Here is a 23,595-nt window from a genome sequence, read left to right as displayed (position 1 = left end):
GTTTCCTTACCTGTCTCCTAGATGCCTTTTATTTTATATATGTGTGTGTGTATACATATACATATATGTAGTTGGTTTGTTCACACACAGAAAGATAAACTAGAAACTTTTCTAAGCTGAGGCTGCTATTTGTGACTCAAAGTGACACAATATTGTACCCAAAGAAGGAGCAGAATTCCATTCATGGGTGGAGGAATTTTATCGCTGCTGAGTAAACTTGAAAGAAATGACAGAAAACAAGAGAGAAATGTGTATTTTCATAATTTCCCCAAAAAAGAGAAGTTCACGTTTTGTGAAAGTACAGACACTGACAGAAAGGTGCTCTAATAGGTTTATTCACATCTTGATAACCCAGATGTTCAGACACTGCACAGGCATCGCACACGTTGCTGATATGAGTGTAAGTTGGTACAAACGCTCTGCAGGGTGATGTGCCAGTATCCATCAACATTTCAAAAGCACACGCTCTTTGATCCAGCAGTCTCTCTCCTAGAATTTATTCTCTACATATTCTTGCCATGTGAAATGACTGAGTAAAAGGCTATGCCTTGCAGCATTGTTTGCAGAAGACTGGAAACAATCTTCAAAGTCCATCAGTGAGGGATTATATATATATAAAGTCATATATACATATAGAGGTATACAAATAGATATAATTATTTATATAATTTATATATACCTCTATATTTATATAACTATACATTATAATATTACAATATACAATATTGAATTTCTATATACCAAAGGTATTTATATTTACAGAGAAGCATTATATGTGGTATATATTATTATATATATTATATATATGGTATAGTGTTCCAGAACAGGAATCCTGTAGAATGTGCTAGGCCAGCAGAAAGAAGGAGGCTAGATATACGGGCGGACTGTCAAGTTCAGGTGGAGGGGCTGGGTGCACGTGCCGGCGTCACAGCGCCGCTTGCCCTCCTCACCCATCCCCCCCTCCCCCTCCTCTGCCCCCTTTCTACAGAGTGACCTCTGTAAACTACATGGGCAGACGCCCTTGGTCTCTGGCGCAGGTTGGGTTCAGCCCCCGGGGCACAGGGAGGGAAGAGAGCCAGGTTTTGGGGCCCTGCCTCCTCCCTGGGTTGCTCCAGCTGGCTTTGTCACTCACCACGAGTCACCCAGCTCAACTGTTGCTGGCCCTGATTGCTGCACCTCCTTGGGCTTCTCCTAGGTCCTGCCCACACTTTTATAAGCAGGCCATTCGTTAAACTCAACTCAAATGACTCATATCTATGTGCACCACCTGTTTTCTGTCAGGACTCTGATACAGTATTTAGCACTTATATAAAAAAAATTTGCAAGTTGGGGAGATTGCAGTCATGCACTTATGTTCGCTAACAGCTCTGGAAAGCTGCTCAGAACCTGCTAACGGTGGTGCCTCTAGGAAGTGGCGGCTTGGGTCGCGGAGCAGGATAGAGGGAAATTATCTTATTGTATAGTTTTTTTTTTTTCCTTCTGAATTTTGTACTATAAGCATGTATTACTCAAAAAATAATTTTTGTGAATTTTTAAAATGAATTTGACATGTAAAATTGCAGGTGTAAGGTGTGCACTGTACTACTCTGATACGTTTATATATTGTAACATGACTGTGATATAGTACTAATGATCACATTACATATTTATAGTATTATAATATCATATTATCTATTCATTATACTGTGTATTAGATCTTTATGGCTTGTTTACTAGCTGTTTCAAGTTTGTCCCCCTAAATACCCTCACTCTGGGACTTCTCTGTTGGCTCAGTGGTAAAGAATCCATCTGCCAATGCAGGAGACATGAGTTCGATCTCTAGTCCAGGAAGATCCCATGTGCCTCTGAGCAACTAAGCCTGTGCTCCACGAGAGAAGCCACTGAAATGAGAAGCTGGGGCACCACAGCTAGAGAGTAGCTGCTGTTCACCATGACTAGAAATAAGCCCAGGCACCGACAAAGACTTAGTGCAGCCAAAATTAAAATAAAAACCCACCCTTGCCCTTAGCATCCCCCATCCCCTGGTCACCACCATTTACTCTCTGTTTTTTTTCTGGTTTAACTTTCTTAGATGTCACATGTAAGTGATGTTATGTAGTACCTGTCTCTGCCTGACTTATCTCACTTAGCATAAAATACTCAGAGTCCATCCACATCGTCACAAATAAATGGGAAGATATCTTCCTTTCTCATGGCTGAATATCAAAATAAATTTTAATTTTTTAGAAGATAACTTAAAAAAGCAAGACTGTAGAGGGGCAAGGTGCTAGAAGGCATCACAGACAGCTGTCACTGCTCACCTAGAGCCTTCCTTCTGTAGGAGCGGCTGCCTCTGCTGGCAGACACTCCAAGCTGCCAACTGAAGAGAGAAGAAAGGAAGGGAAAGAAGAAGGGAAGGAGGCACAGTTAGCAGGCTTCTTCCACTCTATACTACAGACAAAAGGCACAGTGTTTTAAGAAAAATTGACACATTAACTCTTAATGCATTTTCTGACGCTTATTGGCAGGCAAGATGTTCAAGACATGGGCAGGAATTTCCCAACCCCCATCAGCGTGTGTTTTGGCCACACCTTGTCCACCCCCTGTGGAGGTCAGAGTCACAGTGACCAGGACAGAGTCTGCTTGGGACATTCAAGTAAGCCCACTCTTCAGTCCCTCTCTGGCTTCCCTGCCACCCCCTCTACCAGCCTTGATCTGTCTGAGTCACAGAGACAGAGTAGGGTGTCAGGCCGGGAGGCCCGGTCCACCTGCTCCGGGCAGGGTTCCCCCTCCTCCCACGCCTCCACTGTGGCCTGCCCTTTATTCAGCAAGTTCCTATTTTTATCACACTCATTATGCTGCAGGGCTCTTCATTTTCATCTCATTGTTGGTGGGGTCATCCGGAGACCTTGTCACCCAGGAGACAGGGAGGGAGGCTGCACTCTCTGCTCCTCTCCGGGCGTGGCCAAGTCGTCATTTGACAGAGCACAGTGGGCTGTCTTTTCTGGTTGTAGGATGACCACCAGAGCCATCGGCTGTTCCAGCTCTTCCTCTTTCCAGAGTGTCTGGTTCAGTCGAGGTTCCTTGCATTGGTCCTTCCCTGCTTATCCAGAAAGGGAGAAACGTATCTTTATTTTATAGGCAGATATATAATTGATAGAGAAAACAGAACATCCATACAAGCCCTTGGTGTGAATCATTGAGAGGAGAAAAATGTCTAGAGGTAACTGACTGCAGTATTAAGAGCATGTGGAATAGAAACACGCCTGCCCTGAAGAACAGGTGTCTCTGCCACTTCCGAGGGCTGGGGCTAGAAGAGGAGTCCCCAGAGCACATTTGCATAAAGACTCCTGGTACTTTTGCCCCAGACTGCACCGCAGCAACTGTAAAAGATTAGGATCTCAAGGAGGTGACCACAGGGAAAAGGAGGGAGCGAGGCACTGCTGTTGCGAGGAACTGGTGCTCTGCCTCTCTCCAGCACGGTTTCTATCTGAGGGTGCTGCCCCCACTCTCTCCCTCACACTAATGCGCTCCTGTGGCAGGGACCAGGGCCCCAGCCCCACCACCTGTACCTTGCCTCATGTGGCATCTCTGCTGGAGCTGCTCCTTCTCATCCTTTGAAACCCCACCACAGATGTCACTTTAGGGAGCCCTTCCGGGACCCCTGCCCTCTGCCCCTCAGGCAGAGTTCAACATGCTTTCCTCTGAAATTTCTAGGATTGCTATGGTTGGTTTTCCACGGCCTGATTCTCCCACTGCTTTTGTATCGCCAGACTTTGCTGGGTGCCTGATGCACAGGACACAGATTTGTTGAATAGTACCAGACCCAGAATGATAATTAGAGATGATTATGTAAAGGGCCTGATGACTGATGGCTTGCTTTGTGCCAGGCACTGTGCTGAGAACTTCCCAGGCACGCTCCCCCTTAATCCTCACCACCACCCAAGAGGTGGGTGCTATTACTCCCCATTCTGCAGAGGCAGAGACTAGATGAGGGTAAGTAACACAGTGAAGACCACGCAGGTAGAAACTGATACAAATTCAACTTCAATCCAAGTGTGTCTGATTCCATAGCATCTGCTCATTTCTTAAGCTTTTGAAACTCAGAAATAATACCTGAATGTGGTAAGGAATAAAAACAATCCAAACTCCATTAAAGGATAAAAAGTAAGCCATTTTCCTACCTGGATCAACAGTCCCATTCCCCGAACCAGCTGCTCTTGCCAACTTTCTTCTCCTTCCAAAAGTAGTCTCTGCATACACCCGTCTATGGATTTGCCCTCACTGCACACACAGTAGCACACTCTATACGCTGTGCTACACACTTGATTTTTTCCCTTTTAATTGTTATCTTGGAGATTGTTTCATTATCGGTAGTTACAAATCTATGCCCATTAAAAAAAAAAAAAAAACCAGAGCAGTCCATAAATGGATATACCATAATTTATTTAATCCTCCCCTGTTAATGATGCTGTGTTGAGGGGCATTTAGGTGGTTTCCTGCCTTTTTCTATTGTACATGGGGCTATAAGTGTATTCTTGTCCATAAGTCTCAACACAAGTTATATTACTTTACATATAAATTGTTGGTCCTTCTGGAATTTTTGGCAAAATGAATGGCGTAGAGACCCAGTAGAGATGTTGACCATTTCGCTCTACTATGGTCAGTTATCTCACCTGAGATATAGTAAGTGCTCATAAATGGTTATCATGATAATTATAGCAGCATCCACTGGAACATGCCATCAAGGTATGTTTATTGAATCTACGAGCATGCAGTTAATTGACATGACGCATTAAGGATGGCTACCTGGAAGCCTTGTAACTGTCAGAATGACTAAGTCCTAATAGTCACTTTCACCCATCAGAATGAATGAGTTTGCAAAACTTCCTAAGAACAGGTTCTGACATGGGGAGGAGCGAAAGACATCACATAAGTACAGTGATGGGATGCACCAAACAGTGATGAGCCAGGAAAAGAAGCTTCTGATGACAAATTCTGGGTGAATTGACTGAGACCTGTCTCATGGAATGGTTCAGAAGAACCACTGCAGGCTAAGTGGGTCAGCTGAGGGCTGGAAGGAATGGAGGTATGTCCTCGTGCTAAGTGAGGTGATGAGCAAAGAAGCAAGGCCATACAGGAGTCAGATCAGAGTGCTGAACGCAGAACTGATCCTTTGGTTATGTGAGAGCATACAGGGCTTATGATGGGCAGTTAGAAGCTTGTGATCTGTGCTTGGTGGATAGGAGATGGAAGACGCCATGAGAGAGAAAGGTAATGCCATCAACCATAAAGACTGGCTGAGGGAGATGCTCTCTTATCCAAGATGGGTGGAGGTGCTGATCCCACCAGCTGGGGATCCCCAGGAGATGCAGATGAATTGCTCCGGGGTGAGATAGCCACTCTCCAGGTAAGATAGCCACTTCCTACGCAGTGGAAGAGTAGGCCAGGGGCTGCTCCTCAGCACTGGAGTTGATGGAAATAAGCAAAGCCCCTGCTGGACAGATGCGGGAGCATCTACAGAGAAAGGCAGGAGGAGAAGGGGATGACAGAGGACAAGATGGTTGGATGGCATCACTGACTCAATGGACACGAGTTTGAGCAAACTCCAGAAGATAGAGAAGGACAGGGAAGCCTGGTGTGCTGCAGTCCACGGGGTTGCAAAGAGTTGGACATGACTTAGTGACTGAACAACAAGTCGTGTTCCCAAGCACTGTATGAGGTAATAAGAATCAAAACAACAGCTGAAACCTACCATAAACCAGGCCCAAGTGTTAATTCATCTAATTCTCATCCCAGCCTTACAAGTTTATACCCATTTTGCACATGAGAAAAATGAGTCATGCAGAGCTTGACCCTCCAGAACTGGAGTCATGTAACTTGCATCTACTATCAAAATTTGGTTATGAGTTTAGTCCTAACAGTTGTTCTTAGAGACCATCTGCTATCTATCCCCTAAGAAGTAGCCTTCACAAGGATAGCTCCCAGTAGGACAAGCAGGCCGTAAGTCATGTCTGTGACTTTCCTAAGCCCCTCCAGGAGCAGAGATCTCAGGACCACTCTGCTCCTCCCAGCCCTTTGGGATGAGGCCTGGTGTAGAGACACAAGCTGATTCTCTGAATAACCCAACCACGGAATAGTGGGAGTAAGAGTGCTGGGCTGGGAGTGAGGAAGCCCAGGGCCAGGGGACAGACAGAATGGAGAGAGAGCCTGGGAGGAAGGAAGGAAGGAGATGGGCAAGGCTTCTGAGCTTGTTCAGACAAGTAGCCAGCTCTGGGCTGAACACAGAGGTCATGGGACCCCCATGTGTCTGGCAGGCTTCAGCAGGCATCAGGCAAGTGCAGAGGACAAGCAGGGAGGGGAGGGCCGGCCTCAGGCCTCAGGCCTCATACCACAAACACCTCACCATCAGCAAAGCCAGAATGCCCCAACATGGGAATCTGAGAGCTTCATGTCAACCTGGCAGCAAGCTGTCTCCACCCTGTTGGGCGGGATGGGGTGGTTTCTACAGAGAAGGACTTGTTTAGCCCTGAGACATCTCCTAGGGTGGAGATGTCTCCTAGATCTCATCCTAGATGTCTCCTAGGGTGAGAAGGCTGTTTCCTCCTTCTCACCCCCACCCCTCACCCAGAGCCAGACAGATCTGCTCTGCTCTGGCTTTGTCACAGCTTCAGACACATATTAACTGGCCTGGCCGGGGATAAACACAGCATACAGTCAATAAAAGAATGATGCTGACTGCCTTCGGTAGCCCCAAACCTCAACACCACCAGCCACAAGCCCACCATCACACCCATCCCTTGCTCACTGCTCACAGAGAAGGCAGTGAATAGTCAGGCCATCTCCTTTCATCAACCACACTTGTGACAATCATAATGTCCCCAGGCCTCCGTCCTTGCTCTGGTCTGCGAGGTACTTTGGAGCTCTCCTTCCAGCCCCCACAGGTTGTCATGGTGCCTGCTGCTCAGACTTTTCATTGGACAGAGCTGTGCAGACTGTCTCCATGGCAATAAAAAGGATCTGTGGAGAAACGATGCTGGCCTTGGAAATTAACTCACAGGAACACTCCTGGGAAATAAGCTCCTCTTAGGGGGTCAGGAGACATTCCCCTCCTGAAGACTCAGTTTCTCAGCCGTTTCACTGGCCTGGCTCTATAATGGCCATGCCACCATCCTTGTCTACTCTCCAGCCACAGAGGATGGCAGCTCCAGGTTTCTGGCTGCACCAGTAAAGACTGCAAGTCAGGGGACTTCCCTGGCAGTCCAGTGGCTAAAACTGTTCACTCCCAATGCAGGGGCCCTGGGTTCAACCCCTGGTCAGGAAACTAGATCCCACGTGCCAAAACTAAAGATTCTGTGTGCCTCAACTAAGACCTGGTGTAGCTAAATAAATAAATGTTAGGGGAATAAAAAAACCCTGCAAGTCAGGAGAGTACGGTTGAGATAGAGAACAACTTTGCCCTTCTTAGGGTCCACAGGTAGTGTCCCTGCCCACCCCACTTCTCCTGGGTAGCACCCCTCCATCCTCCCCACATGGCGGGACCTAGGTTCTCCCTGCTAAGATATGAGCTAATACAGCTGGAGACACTCTCTCCTCTCTGCCCAGATACCTGTGTATTATCCCAGAACCTTTGATAACAAAACAAACAGACCTCTGCTGGTCCACTCCGGTCTCTCTGCCCTGTGTATGCATCTTTCTCTTCGGCCTTTCATACCCAGCATCTTGGCTTTTGTACTGTTAAGGTTCACAGTCCAGCAGGGAGGGCACTAGGGTTCTTTGAAATGCCTAGTCCCTTTCAAAACCAACACTCGGACTCAGCCACCTGGAATCGAGCTGAGCTAGGTTGAGATGGCCTACATCAGGTCCCTAACCCCTTACCTCTCCCCAACACTACCTGCTTTCACAGAAGGATCAGAGGCCGATTCACACTTGAAGGTGACTAATAACAGACTGAAGTGTATCATCTCAGGGAGATCAGAAGTTCAATTGGGAGGAATGAGCTCCTATGTGGAATTTTAGGATTTTCAAGGAAGATTTTCAAAGAGTAGAGTTTGGACTTCACTCTTAGAAAGGAAAAGAGAGAAACTATATGGATTTTCTTGTCTCCAAAGCATTTCTTTGTACTTGGTGACTCGCCTGGATGATAAAGGAAATTTGTTTTGTCTTGCCTGCTATCTGCAAAGCCAGAAAAAGTGATTTCTTATAAAATCTTGCCACACTGGGGACTTCCCTGGTGGTCCAGTGATTAAGACTCCTAGCTTCAATGCAGAGGGTGCAGGTTCCATCCCTGATTGGGGAACTAAGATCCCACATGCCACATTCTGTGGACAAAATATAAAAATTGAAAACTAATCCTGCCACACTTAAGCTAGGCGTGGTGTCACCGAGGAGGACTTTGCCTCCACTGCCTAGTGTGACAATGTCCTCCCCAGCAGTCCAGAGCACGCCTTGTACCCACCAGCTCTGATAGAGCAGCCCACAGTGAGCTTGGCCAGGTTCTGTAAGGGCACCCTTCCTGGCTTGCAGCTGGCCATCTTCTCATTGTGTCCTCCCACGGCAGAGAGAAAAGGAGATCTCATATCTCTTTTATAAGAGCACTAATTCCACCATGAAGGGCCCACCTTTGTGACCTCATCTAACCCAAATGACCTCCCAAAGGTCCAGTTTCCAAACACCATCACACTGGGGTGAGAGTTCCAACACATGACTATTGGGGGAGGCACACAAACCTTCCATCCATCTCCCTGTGCAAACCCAGAAGCTGCTGCCCTGGAAAAGAGAACTTCCTGGGGAACATCAGTGCAAGAGGTAATGGCCAAGAGTACCTGGCACAGGACTTTCTTGGGATAAGCTCAGAATGAGGACCAGGAACCTGATTTGGGGACCACTTCTCCCGAACAGCCCATCACGTTGTCAAGCTCCTTACCGTCCATGGGACTGTTTCCTCATCTGTAAAATGACAGAGGAGAGGAAAGGTGGGGTAAACCAGATCTTTTGTATGACATTTTCTATTTTCCTTGATTCTGGGGTACAGATGTTGCCAAGGCAGGTGATGAGCAGGTTTCAACCTCTTTTGGAAAAGATAAGAGACTAGGTGCACTGGAGAGAAGCCAGCAAATTCGGCAAGAAAAACACAGCCTCTGACAAGCAAGTGACTTGGGTTTTGTAAATCCTCAGGGAGCCACACCTCCCCACACCTGCTTCAGTTCTTAACTACCATCAAGTGAAGCAAGGCAGGAGGGTGAAATGTTTGACGTGGAGTTAGATGATGAGCGTCAGGAGACTGGGGAAGAGAAGAAAGGAGTTAGAGGAGAATGACAGACACAGATCCATCTAATGTGGACAGTTGGGGTCTGTTCTGAAGTTGGGTGGTGGGGGTGATGGTTTCTTTTGCTTGGCACCCCATATTCCTTCCTGGTGCCTGTTAAAAGGAGCCAACTGTACTCTCAATAAGCTGTTTAATTGGCCAATGGGACCATGTGCTTTAAGTGATAAAATCTGACCCAGGACACTCAAGACCCAAACTCAAGACCCAGTGCTCTGGTCAGGATTCCTGTCAAGGAATCCTGGTACTAGCCCCAAGCTACACACCCCACCCCCCATCTCAGTCCCACACTTGGAGCACGTCAGGTCACCAAGGTCCCAGCCTCACCATCAACATATTCTGTCAATTGTCTCCAGAAGCTGGGTCAACAGAAATGAGACAAAAGGAAGCTCTGTCTTCCTCCCCTGCCAGGTCTTCACATTCTAAACTGTCCTGATTTTTACTCAGGGATAAGTAAAGGGAATTGTTAATATGTAAATTTCACTGTACTAAATGTTGCATTTAAATGATTCTGAGTTTTTTTGACAAGTTGTTCAACAACATCCAGTTGTTGAAAGACCCCAGCCCAGCTCTCTTTTGTGTGTAATGAGTTTATTCAGACCTTCCTTTCTCATCTTCCTTCCCTGCCTCCTCATACTTTTTTTAAAATTTATTTATTTTAATTGAAGGATAATTGCTTTACAGTATTGCATTGGTTTCTACCAAACACCAACATGAATCAGCCATAGATTTATCCATGTCCCCTCCCACATGAACATCCCTCCCACCTCCCTCCTCATTCCACTCCTCTGGATTGTTACTGAGCCCTGGTTTGAGTTCCCTGGTCATACAGCAAATTCCCACTGACACTCTCTTTCACACATGATAATGTATGTTTCCATGTAATTCTCTCCATTCATCCCACCCTCTCCTTCCTCCCCACAGCCCAAGCCATGTTCATAAGTCTGTTCTCAATGTCTGTGTCCCCATTACTGCTCTGCAAATATCTCCTCAACCTTTTAATCCTCTGGTTTCTTCTGGGAATCCCATGGGACAGTCACGTGGACTGCTCAAACCATTAACCACAGATATGAGATCTGGCAGCTCTAAAGCCTCTAGTGAAAATTTCTGAAGGCTGTCACTTGGGGGAAGTGGACTAATTGCTATTTGGGGAAGAGGAGAGATTGTGTTTCTCCCTGGGGCCTCAGTGGAGCAATGGTTGAGTGTTTTGTCCCTGAAACATACTTGAGACCACAGATGGTTACTTCCTGGAGACCGGAGGTAGACACTTATGTGCCCTGACTCACCCCTCTTGCCTTCCTCCTGATTTCTGACATGAGTATGTGGATTGTGCCTGTGGGTCTTGACTTCTCACACTGCAGAAAGCATCTTCCTCTGATTGAAAGAATGAGAGTGTTGATAAACCCAGTGCAGCCCTCAGTGGATGGGAGATGAAACACTCGGTAAACACTCTGCCTACCAGCCTTAGGGTGGACACTTCCAGTCTGAGAGGCATTCTCTACTCTCCTTGGAAAGTTGGGGGTGGCGGGGGAAGGAGTCTGCGCCAGGAATGGCACCCATCCTTGCACACCCCTATATGGGCTTTCCTTGTTTCCATGATCACTCACCACTCACTCCCTCGCTCCTGCTTCCTCCCATCTCCTGTCCAAAAGCCCTTGTCACTGTTTTCAAAAGAAGCCAAACTAAGACAGACCTGAAGAGAGAAGTGGACTGACAGAGCCTGGCCATCACTTTCTCATGGAGGGTGGTTGAGAGACAGATGTGGATTCAAATCTCAAAAAAGCCTTGCCTTTTACAAGCTAATGTATTTAGACAGATTAACCTCTCTGGAGCCGGCAGCAACTGGAAAACATCAAAGATTGATGATAAAATGATCAGCAAAGGGAGTCATTTTACTCACTGGGATTCATAGGGACCCAACCTACAGAAGGAACAGCATCTTTTGACCTTCAATGACTAAGGCAATGGAGACTCTAAGCGGAGTCAGCCAGGGCACACTCAACAGCCCCGCCCAGCAAGGCTCCCTCCGTGCCCCCACCCCCAACCTCCACACAGTGTCCCATCCCTAAGGAAGCCCAAGGGCACACTATGGCCTCTAGCCTTAGTTCTGAACCTTTTCCTTGATCACTCCTGTCCTCCATTCCTGTTCTATTCCCAATCTTTCATTTATTCTGTTAATAAACTAATGTTTAGGACTTCCCTGGCGGTCCAGTGGTTAAGACTCAGCACTGCCAATTCAGGGGGCGTGTGTTTGATCCCTGGTTGGAGAAATAATATCCCACATGCTGCACGGTGTGGCCAAAAGATTGAAATAAAAATGAATATGAGGAGGAAAATTTTTTAAAAAAAAAACTATAAAAGAGTGGGGCTTTCCTGGTGGCTCAGGGATAACCTGCCTGCCAGTGCAGGAGACACGAGTTCGATCCCTGATCCAGGAAGAGCCCACATGCCATGGAGCAACTAAGTCCATGCTCTACAACTATTAAAGCCTGTGGTCTAGAGTCCAGGAACCACAACAACCGAACCTCGCGCCTTAGAGCCCGTGTTCTGCAACAAGAGAAGCCACTGCAACGAGAAGCCTGTGCACTGCAACTAGAGGAGCCCCGCCAGCAATGAAACCCGGTGCAGCCAAAAATAAATAAATGATTTTAAGAAAAAACTATAAAGGAGTATTTTAAATAAAATAATGTTTGGCCCACTGCTTAATTGACCAAAAGGAGCATTCCCTTTAGGTGAAACGGTCGTGCAACTTCTTGGTAAATCTGACCCAGGATCTGCACCACACAGCAGATTTTTACCCTCATCCCACAGAACCCAGCCTCCATGAAAACTCAGGTAATGGACTCTTTAGCCCAGGTACACTGCCTCAGGCCAGCCAGGGACTGCCTCTTCTTCTCCAGTGCTGCGCCAGGACTGTCCACCTAGGCACTGACCCTCAAGTTGCCTCCTGCCCATAAGTTCAGCCCCAGGAGTGGGACCTGGGCAGAGGCAGCCAGGGATGTCAGCACAGGGGTGAATGTGGCATTATAGGGGACAAGGGACCAACCACCACAGTAGTCTGGGGTAAAAACAAGAGAAAAATGGCCAGAGGCTGCAACTTATGCCACTTTTTATTCCCAAGGGGCCCCACATCCAAACAAGACAGAGAACCCTCAGGCTGGAAGGGCGTCACCCCTGTTTATCATAACCCTCACCTGTGGCCATCTCAGGACACCCCAGAATTCCCCTTTGCCCTAAGAGTTCTTTCCAGATCTTTCTTAAGGCATCAGAGAGGAAGAGGTTAACCTGAAATGTATAAACTCAGACAAAATGCTCCCAGGTAGAGTCACATATGCCAAGCCTCAGCGCCAGAGTCTGACCCGTCCTGAGGACCTCCCTCCCACATCTGTAGGAGCTGCAAGCTAACTAGTCCCCACCCCACCCCACTCCGCCTTCCCTCCCAAACAGGCTTCACGCCTTCTCCTCCCCAGGCCTCCCAGCACACAAATATCTGCAGAACAGCAGGACTCTCTGATGTTCCAAACTCGGTGGCTTTCTGTTTTTCACTTGTTAGTCAGGATGAAAGCATCTCATACCACCTCAAGGGCTGTTGGGAACCAAATAAATACTGAGGTGGTTTATTCCCAGGAAGCATTTGGGTCTGGTTACCCATAATCCACAGCCTCTGGCTGGAAACTTGACCTGGGGAGGACTCTGGGGGGAACGGATGGAGAGACCCAAAGAGTCCAGCCCCTGTCCTCACCCAACCCGGGCAGCTGCCTTTCCCTCAGCCCCTGTCCCCTTGTGAGGCAACGAGGTGAGAGCCAGGTGAGCGGTGGACACAAAGCCCATTCCTTCTCTTTGCCCCTCCGCCTCTCACAGCTCCCTCCACATTGGGGACACTCCCTCATCCCACGGCGCTCTTGAGGGAGCCTCATCTCATAGGCAACTTGAGCCCAGGCTGGGCTTTTCCAGACAGAAGAAGGGGCAAGGGCCATAGATCAAGTGCCGACCCTCCCTCTGCACCCCTACCCTTTCTCCTGCCCTCTCCCCCAGCCCTTCCCATCCCTGAGGTCTTTCCACCACAGACACACACCAACAGCCACACACACAAATCCCCTCTCTGAGCATTTCCTTATTGGAAGCAAAGTTCTCTTGTCTCTCTCGAATCCCTGCCTCCTGCATGTGGGACTTTTCTCAGTGACAGCCATCCCCACTGCTACCCTGGCAGTCAGCACCTTCCCTCACTCACTGCAGGAGGCGAGGGGTCAGCAGCCCTGACTCTGCTGTCAGGCTCCTATTGTCCACCTCCTCTCTGCGGCCTCTCTCTCCCCGCAGGCCCCCTGCACCACTCTCAGTCTCTCCCCTGCAGGCCTGCAGGGCACTGGCCTGGCTTGCCCGCGACTGTCCTCCCCTGCCTCAGCCCCTGCAGAGTGTAGGATCTCTAGTCTTGGGACTGGAGATCCAATGGCAAGATTCTGCCCATGGCCCTGGCTACTAAAGGGCTGCGGGACACCCCACCGAGTCCCCTCTCTGGGCCTGGCCTTCTCACGGAACCATTCTGTCCCACCCTGCTTGTCTGCATCTTCCCAGCATAACCACCCCCTGAGGCCCCAGTTCTTCCAGGTCTGTAAAACCTACTCTGCAAGGACCGAAGCCTTTGGCCCAGAGACTTAAATACTCTTGGTTCACTGGTAAATTCTGACTCCCCACTTCAGAGCCCTCAGTCAGGCTGCTGCAGGTGGCACCCTGCCCTGAACCTGCAGCCCGGAACTGTCCCAACCCCAGGGAGACTTCATGGCTTTTTCCTAAGTAACAGAAGTAGTAAAGGTGTCTTGATCTTCATAGCGTATCTCTTTCAACTACACCTGAGTTTATGTTAATAGGCAACTTGGAAAACACCTAAGGATGGGGGCTGGTTGCCAGGGGAACCAACTATGTGATTAGAGGGCTGGAACTTTCAGCCCCATCCCCTTGATCTCTGGGGAGAGGAGAGTGATTGGAGGTTGAATAAATTGCCATTGGTCAATGATTTAATCAATCATGCCTATGCAATGAAGCTTCATAAAAACACAAAGGTCAGGATTCAGAGAACTCCTGAGTTGGTGAGCACATGGATATCTGGGGACAGCGGTGCCTGAGAGGTCAAGGAAGCTCTGTACTCTTTTCCATACCTTATTTTTTTTAAATATTTGTTTATTTATTTGGCTGTGTTGGGTCATAGTTGCTGTGCACAGGCTTAGTTGCCTCAAGGCATGTGGATCTTAATTCCCTGATCAGGGATTGAACCTATGTTCCCTCCATTGGAAGGCAGATTCTTAACCACCGGACCACCAGGGAAGTCCTTCTGCCCCGTACTTTGCCCTGTGCACCTCTGTGGAGCTCTGTGAATCTAAAGAGGGTGCGTGCTTGGGGAAGGGATGGAGGAGAGGTGGGTGGGGTAGGAGACGAGAGATTTCCCAGTCAGTCGGAGATAATGGCATCTGCCTGAGGGTGGTGCACAAACGGGACCACGGATAAGATGAGCAAGGAGAAATTCCCCTCACCATACAGTGCCCCCCCCCCATATTTTTTAATTGCATTCCATTGAAAGCAGAGCAGCTTGTTTTGTGAGCATTTCACCTCTGTGGTGGCAGACATGATGGGGGAAGATTTCTGTCCCGTAGCCAGAGTTGTTTGTAGAGCATCAAGCCCTTGGAGGACAGGGGGGCAGCAGAGAAGGTAAGGCGGGCCATCATCGAGTGTGCTCAGCTTCACGAGGGAAGATTGCAAACAGTTCCGAGAAGAGGCATGATCACATGAACCGAGATGCTAAAAGGGAAAATGACTCAGGAGGGTTAGTAGACTGTCAGCAATGAAATCTCAGCTACGGACTCACAAATGAGCCTTCGGAGGCACTAAGGAAGCTGGAGAGACTGGGGAGGCCACAGGGAGCTCGGATTTCAGGTCATCTCTGAGGATGGAGGCAAGGGCACTTGGCCAAGGGCAGATACACAGGAGGGACCAGTCTGAGAAGGATGTTGGCAGAGCACAGAGAACTAGGGAGGCAGAAGGCAAGCTCTGACCAGTGCATGGGCAGAGGGGGACGATAACAATGACAGGACAACCGTGACCTCATCACAGTCCATCTGGCCTATCAGAGGGGCTAGGGGACAACCCCCCCGAGTGAACAGAACATAGTTGTAGGAGAATAACAAAGCCAGAGATGGACCTCAAGGCATTTTACAAGGTCTCTCACGGACCCAGGTGAGCCAAGTGGCAGGACGGCTAGGTGGACTGTAGTGGGTTGGAACACCTGAGCTTATGCAAGGCTGGGGGCGGGTCTAATGCAAGATCCGTCTGAGAGACACTGAGAATCCCTTGTCTAAAAAAGGTGGAGAATCTTAGTGTCAGGCACAGTCACCAAGGAGGACCACAATCACCAATGTATGTCCCCACCAAAGGATGTGAAAAACATAAATTGTTGGCAGAGAGCGGACACCTGTTCTTGACTCTTACCAAGAGCAGAGACTTAATCCACAACTCTACTCACGGAGGATGGAACAGGGCCTAGCAAAGAGCAAGCCCTCGAAAAATATTTGCTGAATGAATAAATGCAAAAGACATGAGAAAGGAGAGCAGAGAGTATAGGAACCAGCTTTAAAAGCCAGAAAGGACCATCATGGCACATTCCCAGGGACACGTGGTTTGTGCCTGCTTTTACAGGTCTCAGTGGGGAGTGCCTCAGACCCCTTGCCAACTCCCAGGGGCAGCCTCTCACCTGTCCCCCATCTTCTTACTGGCCCCCAGGGTGTTCCCCACCAACGGGCTGACCACTGCATTGCACACCAGGAAGTCAACGCCCCCACAGTGCTCCAGAGCAGGGTGGCGTGTAAGGCTGGGTGAGCTGGAGATGGCTTGAGCAGGCCTGGCCCTCCCAGAGCAGTCCAGTGCAAGGGGCGTTGAGACAAAGCTTGTTAATCAGATGCCGTCTCCAGTAGGAGTGGTGTCAAGGCTCTGTGAGACCCAAACTCAGTGAAGATAAGGGCCTTGGACAGGCCCGGGCCAGGCTCTCCGGAGCCGAGGTCCTCAGGGGAGGTAAGTCCTATCCAGGAGCCCTCTGGGGGGTGAGGATGGGGGAATCCCTTTAGAGCTCTCTTCAACCATAGATCTCCCAGCTTGGGTGGGAGTGAGGCCCTCCCATCAACAGGCCCCGTTACAGAGTGCCAGCGTGAGCAGTGAGGTGGGCTTAGTTAGACCATGAGCAGTCATGGTCTCAGGCCACATTCTGGGGCCTCCAAGCCCCCATCCCAGTCCCTGCCTCCCTGCTCACCCCCAGAGCTGAGCAAGGAGGGGAAGGCTCTGCATGTTCTCCTCTCTGTGTCCTTCCACCTCCGTGGCCTATTACTGTGGCCACCAGCTGCTCCCGGTCTCTGCCATCCCCTGGGGCACATGGTGCCCATCATGCTCAGCCCCTCGCCCTTCAGCTCTGCCACCGCCCAGTCCATGTTCTGCTGCCAGACACTGAATCGTGGTGAAGCTGATCCTGTGGCAGAGATGGAAGGAACAAGGCAGCCCCAGCTCCCTGCTGCCATTCTCCTTCCCCCTCTGAAAATCAACAAAGCCATGCCCTGCCCCGCAGCCCTGAGGTCCTTCTGTGGTAAGGATCCCTGTGAGGGGTCAGGGCCCATGGGATAATGGGGTGCTCACCCATCAGTGGACGCCGTGACCATGGCTACCCAACTGACCAGGATGCACTTCTGTTTTATCCCTCTGCTGCTACATTGTCCAGAGAGCTCAGCAGAGGATGGAACAAGCTCTGAGGGACCCAGGCCACTGCTTGGAGCATGCTGGCCAGTGACTGGCCTGCTCCCTGCTAAACTCTACCCTGGGGGAAAGAATCAAAAACTTAAAACTTATTACGCCGAGCTCCTCCGGACAGACAAGGGCCAGGAGCAGAGAATGTAAAATCAACAGGTGAGCCTCAGGCCAGGGAAACTTTTCTGAAAATTTCCTGTTTATAAAAGGGGCAAATTAGAATGGGAAACCCAGAATTCAGTAGACAAGGCTATTTTCCCATTCAGTCCATAAACAAGCACTGAGCACCTGCAATGTGTCGGGTACCAGGCAATAGACGTCATGACCCTGGTGAACCATGCCCTCTGATCCCCACCCATGGTGCTTCCCAGTAGGGTGAGGATGCCAGATACCAAACCAATAATTATACCAATCATCAATTTTAATGAGCTGCTTATGGTTGAAAAAACAGAATTCAACGAAACTCTCAGTCAAAGCTGGAGGGAATACAAGCACAATCACTTTGGAAAATGGTTCGGCGCTGCCCAGGGAATTTGAACAGACAGCCCTCTGATTCCACACTTTCACAGCCCAAGAGGGTGGTCATGTGTGCACCACGAGCCTGCACACGAGCGTTCACAGCAACATGCTTTGTGATAGCCTCAAACTGGAACCAAGCCTAAACGTCCATTAACGGTAGAGTAGACAAATTGGGTTGCACTTATATACCAGAATACTACACAGCAATGAAAATTAGTGAACTGAAGCTACATACTGAACAGCATATATGAATCTTAAAAAAAAAAATAAAAGATATCCTTGAGGGAAAGAAACCAGACACAAAATCATGTGTTATTATGTGATTGTATATACATGAGTTTCAAAAGCAGTCAAAACCCCTCTGTGTTGTTTAAGAATGCAAACAGGTGGTAAAATTGCACAGAAAAACAATACTTATCACAAAATTCAGGATGGTGAATATTCCGAGGGTAAAAGGAAGGTTACAACTGGGGAGCGGCAAACCTAGGGACTCCTGGGGTGCTGGTTGCGTTCCACTGTATGTCTATGGTGTCCATTATGATATATGTGACTTGAGAGAGGGATAATTAAGGAATTTGGGATTAATAGACACATACTACTGTGTATAATGTAGATCTACAACAAGGACCTACTGTATTGCATAGGGAACTACATTCAATATCTTATAATAACCTATAACAGGGACTTCCCTGGCGGTCCAATGGTTAAGATTCTGTGATTCCACTGAGGGACTACAAATTCAGCCCCTGGAAGAGGAACTGAGATCCCACATGGTTCCACATATTGCACTGCAAGGCAAAAAAAAAAAGCCCAGCTCCTCCGCACAGACAAGGCCAGCAGTAAAGAATGAAGGAAAAGAATCTGAAAAAATAATATATGGAACTGAATCATTTTGCTGTACACCTGAAACACTGCAAATCAGTTATACTTCAATAAAAATGTTTAATCAAAAATATAAAAATAAATTAAAAATTTTAAAAAGAATATACCTCCACAAGAAAAAAAGATACATGTGTCTTGTGTGTGCATATATATTGTGTATATATATGTGTGTGTGTGTGTGTGTGTGTGTGTGTATGCATTCATATGCACTTTTATGTATTTATTATATTTCACAATCAAAATGTTTAAAAAGTTAAGATTATCTACTTATGGTAAATTTTTAAATTCAAGCAGTTCAAAGCTAACTCATAAACTAAATCTCTCAGTTCTCATCTTGGAGGCAAACATCCCAGTGTCTCAAACACTTTCTCAGAGATGTTCTGTGCAAAGGGCTTTGTTTGGAACAACAAGCTTTTGTGTATAAACATTCGATCCACAAAGGGTTTCCTGGGAGCATCCTGCCGGCAGTGGAGGAAGCAGAGGATCAGTGGGCTCCTTGAGGGCAGCTCCACTTGCTTCCTCTCTGGGCCCCAGATCCCTGCCAGGCCTGAAGCCAGGGGTGCTTGGTCAGGCCAACTCAGTACAGGGTGCCTGGCTCCTTTCTGCTCAGGCTGGGAGAACCGTCATTAGGGAGACTGCAGAAAACAGGACCTGGAAGATGAAGGGGGTCTGATGAGGGAAGTAGCTGAATGGGTACTCTAGTCCAGGGGCACAGATTGAGAGGCAGAGCAGAGGGGTGTGAATGTCCATGGTGGCTGGGACAGAGTAGGGTCCTCTCTGTGCCAGGGGAGCAGAGAACGAGGGACCCTTGGCTGAGAAACCTGGCTGTGGTTCCCAATGCCTGCATGATGACTCCACCAGGCTGTGCTGAAGTGAAGCTATCTGAAGGGCAGCTGTGGGGAGCCCAGGCCAGTCAAAGCAGCCCCAAGCCAGACTAGTGTGGAGACCCATGCTCCTCGGAAACATTCAGAAAGGAGAGGTGTGCCACCCTATCTATGCACAGGGTGAGAATTGGCATGGGAGAATCACATATTCCCAGTTCCCCGTGAACTGGAAATATATCAGGGATGCTTGCCTAGGGGACCCTCCAACCTCCAATTTCCTAGCTCCACATCAGTGTGAGCTCCACATCTCCAACCTTTCCCTCCAACCTCCAATTTCCTAGCTCCACATCAGTGTGAGCCGAGGCTCCTGCTTCCCCCAGCATGAGATTCCATTTGCTTGCTGAGGAGCACTGTCCCTTCTTGAATCTAGGAATTTGATTAGCTTCCTGCTAAGGGAGATGGGGAAGGCATGGTTGGAGCAAGGGACTGTCAAGGACACTCAGGGACTTGGGGTATACTTTTGGGGTATGGAGAGTCAGGGAGCTGAAGAGAGGCAAGCCCTGGCAGCTCTGAGTCCAGGGGCCAACAAACATACCCTTTCAGGAGTCTCTGGTGTGGGCTGACTCTGTCCACAGACCCCTCATCTGTTCCAGACCTGCTCTGGCCACTCCATCACAAGGGACTCTGGTTACTAAGCAACCCCTGCCGTACCTACTGCATCTCCCCTCGTTCCTTAGCAACCCTTGCATAACCCAGTTCCTTGGAGTTAGGGGTTGGTATCTATACATGATAAGTGAATGGGTGCTGCTCAGGAATAGTGGAGAAATTTCAGAGTAAATATCAGTTTGCGTCAGTGTCATAATGCAGGTGATCAAATGGTCTGCTTTGGGAAGGAAGGTCTTGATAGTCAATTTTGGTCTCTCTTCTGGTACCATACTTCCAAAAACACCCTTTGCAGGTCCTAGATCTCCTTGCTTTTTTTTGTTGTTGTTGTTGTTAAATCCCAGCTGCTTTCACTCTGCTCTCTCTCTCTCTTCTCTGCAAGGTCATAATACAGTCTTTCTTTTGAGGGGATGAGGGGTTTCAGGTTCTGATGGTTCTACCTTTCCTAAACAGGACAACAGATTCTAAATGTTGTTCTGACCCCTGGGGGACTCCTCTCCCCTGCAGCTGCGATCACAGGTTAACCCCATCATGTGCCAAGGGAAATCAGTCTCCTTGGCAGGGAGGGCAGCAGGAAAAAGAGGATTCGCATTTTGTCGGGGCAGGACACCCCCTGCTGGAAGGCTGGTTTTATAGCACCTCAGGGAAGCAGGTCCCATTGCTCAGCAAGTCTGCCGCTTCCAGCACTTCTTACCAAGCCTTCAACTTGCAGCAAAGTGGTTTGCCGGAAAGCTGCCCTACTTGTAAGGAAAAGCAACTCCAGGAGAGACTGGTGAGACCTCCTCTATCTCCTTTGGTTCCCTTTCCTGTTCAAGTTCCCCTAGATCAAGGCCTGAGATTGAATGACTTCCATGGGCCCAGACTCTGGCAATTTCTCCCTTCATTCTCACTCATCTTCACTCTGAAGCACAGGTCCCGGGAGCCTAGAGTGGCCTCTGAGCCTGGCATTGCCCACTCTGATTCCCCTTCCCATGCAGATCAGTTCAGATGCCCAAATGTGGAGGATGGGAAGCCAAGTAGACATACCCTCAATCTAGTCCCAAGTGGAGGTGGATGGCCTTCACTGATGGGACCAAAAAGAGAAGAGAATGGTAAAGGAAAGAAAACAAAGACTAGGGAAAGATGCCCGGTCATTAGAAACATTGATAATCAGAAGAGAGAAACGAGGGACATGTCAACAAAAGCTGCGTGACCTTGGGCATTTATTCCTCTCTCTGACTCCATTGGCACCTTGATAAGAACTAAGTTAGGTGGTCCTAAGGGCTGTGACCGACACACTAAGCACGGCCAAGAGGAGCTACCCCACGTCCGAGGTCAGGGGCAGAAGCCAGGAGGACCCCATGCCCAAAGGGCGACGGCCAAGAGGAGCTACCCCACGTCCGAGGTCAGGGGCGGCGGCCGGGAGGAGCTACCCAACACCCGAGGCCAGGGGCAGCGGCCGGGAGGACCAATCCCCCGCCTGAGGCCAGGGGTGGCGGCCGGAAGGACCAACCCCACATCCATGGAGCGGTGGTTACGTGGGCGCAGGAGGGCCTAGAGGAGCTATCCCACGTTGAAGGTCAGGAAGGGTGGCAGTGAGGAGATACCCCTCGTCCAAGGTAAGGAGCAGTGGCTGTGCTTTGCTGGAGCAGCCGTGAAGAGATACCCCATGCCCAAGGTAAGAGAAACCCAAGTAAGACCGTAGGTGTTGCAAGAGGGCATCAGAGGGCAGACACACTGAAACCATACTCACAGAAAATTAGTCAATCTAATCACACTAGGACCACAGCCTTGTCTAACTCAATGAAACTAAGCCATGCCTGTGGGGCAATCCAAGACGGGCGGGTCATGGTGGAGAGATCTGACAGAATGTGGTCCACTGGAGAAGGGAATGGCAAACCACTTCAGTATTCTTGCCTTGAGAACCCCATGAACAGTATGAAAAGGCAAAATGGTAGGATACTGAAAGAGGAACTCCCCAGGTCAGTAGGGGCCCAATATGCTACTGGAGATCAGTGGAGAAATAACTCCAGAAAGAATGAAGGGATGGAGCCAAAGCAAAAACAATAACCAGCTGTGGATGTGACTGGTGATAGAAACAAGGCCCAATGATGTAAAAAGCAATATTGCAAAGGAATCTGGAATGTCAGGTCCATGAATCAAGGCAAATTGGAAGTGGTCAAACAAGAGATAGCAAGAGTGAATGTCGACATTCTAGGAATCAGCAAACTAAAATGGACTGGAATGGGTGAATTAAACTCAGATGACCATTATATCTACTACTGCCGGCAGGAATCCCTCAGAAGAAATGGAGTGGCCATCATGGTCAACAAAAGAGTCTGAAATGCAGTACTTGGATGCAATCTCAAAAACAACAGAATGATCTCTGTTCGTTTCCAAGGCAAACCATTCAATATCACAGTAATCCAAGTCTATGCCCCAACAAGTAACGCTGAAGAAGCTGAAGTTGAACAGTTCTACGAAGACCTACAAGACCTTTTAGAACACCCAAAAAAGATGTCCTTTTCATTATAGGGGACTGGAATGCAAAAGTAGGAAGCCAAGAAACACCTGGATTAACAGGCAAATTTGGCCTTGGAATATGGAATGAAGCAGGGCAAAGACTAATAGAGTTTTTCCAAGAAAATGCACTGGTCATAGCAAACACCCTCTTCCAACAGCACAAGAGAACACTCTACACATGGACATTACCAGATGGTCAACACCGAAATCAGATTGATTATATTCTTTGCAGCCAAAGATGGAGAAGCTCTATACAGTCAACAAAAACAAGACCAGGAGCTGACTATGGCTCAGATCATGAACTCCTTATTGCCAAATTCAGACTTAAATTGAAGAAAGTAGGGAAAACCACTAGACCATTCAGGTATGACCTAAATCAAATCCCTTATGATTATACAGTGGAAGTGAGAAATAGATTTAAGGGCCTAGATCTGATAGACAGAGTGCCTGATGAACTATGGACTGAGGTTCGTGACATTGTACAGGAGACAGGGATCAAGACCATCCCCATGGAAAAGAAATGCAAAAAAGCAAAATGGCTGTCTGGGGAGGCCTTACAAATAGCTGTGAAAAGAAGAGAAGCAAAAAGCAAAGGAGAAAAGGAAAGATATAAGCATCTGAATGCAGAGTTCCAAGGAATAGCAAGACTAGTTAAGAAAGACTTCCTCAGCGATCAATGCAAAGAAATACAGGAAAACAACAGAATGGGAAAGACTAGAGATCTCTTCAAGAAAATTAGAGATACCAAGGGAACATTTCATGCAAAGATGGGCTCGATAAAGGACAGAAATGGTATGGACCTAACAGAAGCAGAAGATATTAAGAAGAGATGGCAAGAATGTACAAAAAAGATCTTTACAACCCAGATAATCACGATGGTGTGATCACTGACCTAGAGCCAGACATCTGGAATTTGAAGTCGAGTGGGCCTACAAACAAAGCTAGTGGAAGTAATGGAATTCCAGTTGAGCTATTTCAAATCCCGAAAGATGACGCTGTGAAAGTGCTGTACTCAATATGCCAGCAAATTTGGAAAACTCAGCAGTGGCCACAGAACTGGAAAAGGTCAGTTTTCATTCCAATCCCAAAGAAAGGCAATGCCAAAGAATGCTCAAACTACCGCAC

The 23,595-nt window shown here is 48.3% G+C and overlaps 1 long non-coding RNA gene across 1 annotated transcript; it reads right to left on the bottom strand.

The window, feature by feature from the left end:
* Positions 1-2,380: 2,380 nt before the first annotated feature.
* LOC147365152 (uncharacterized) lies at positions 2,381-9,116 on the bottom strand. The gene is made up of 2 exons (XR_015135186.1): positions 8,906-9,116; positions 2,381-3,079 (listed from the first exon to the last, which is right to left on the bottom strand). It is a non-coding gene; the product is annotated as an uncharacterized LOC147365152 (long non-coding RNA).
* Between the last annotated feature and the right edge of the window lie 14,479 nt (positions 9,117-23,595).

This window comes from Bos grunniens, chromosome 10 (assembly GCF_055505025.1).
Source record: "Bos grunniens cultivar Pamir isolate PY7600 chromosome 10, Bosgru_T2T1.0, whole genome shotgun sequence".
NCBI classification, from domain to species: domain Eukaryota; kingdom Metazoa; phylum Chordata; class Mammalia; order Artiodactyla; family Bovidae; genus Bos; species Bos grunniens.
This window is presented reverse-complemented; position numbering and strand designations above follow the sequence as displayed.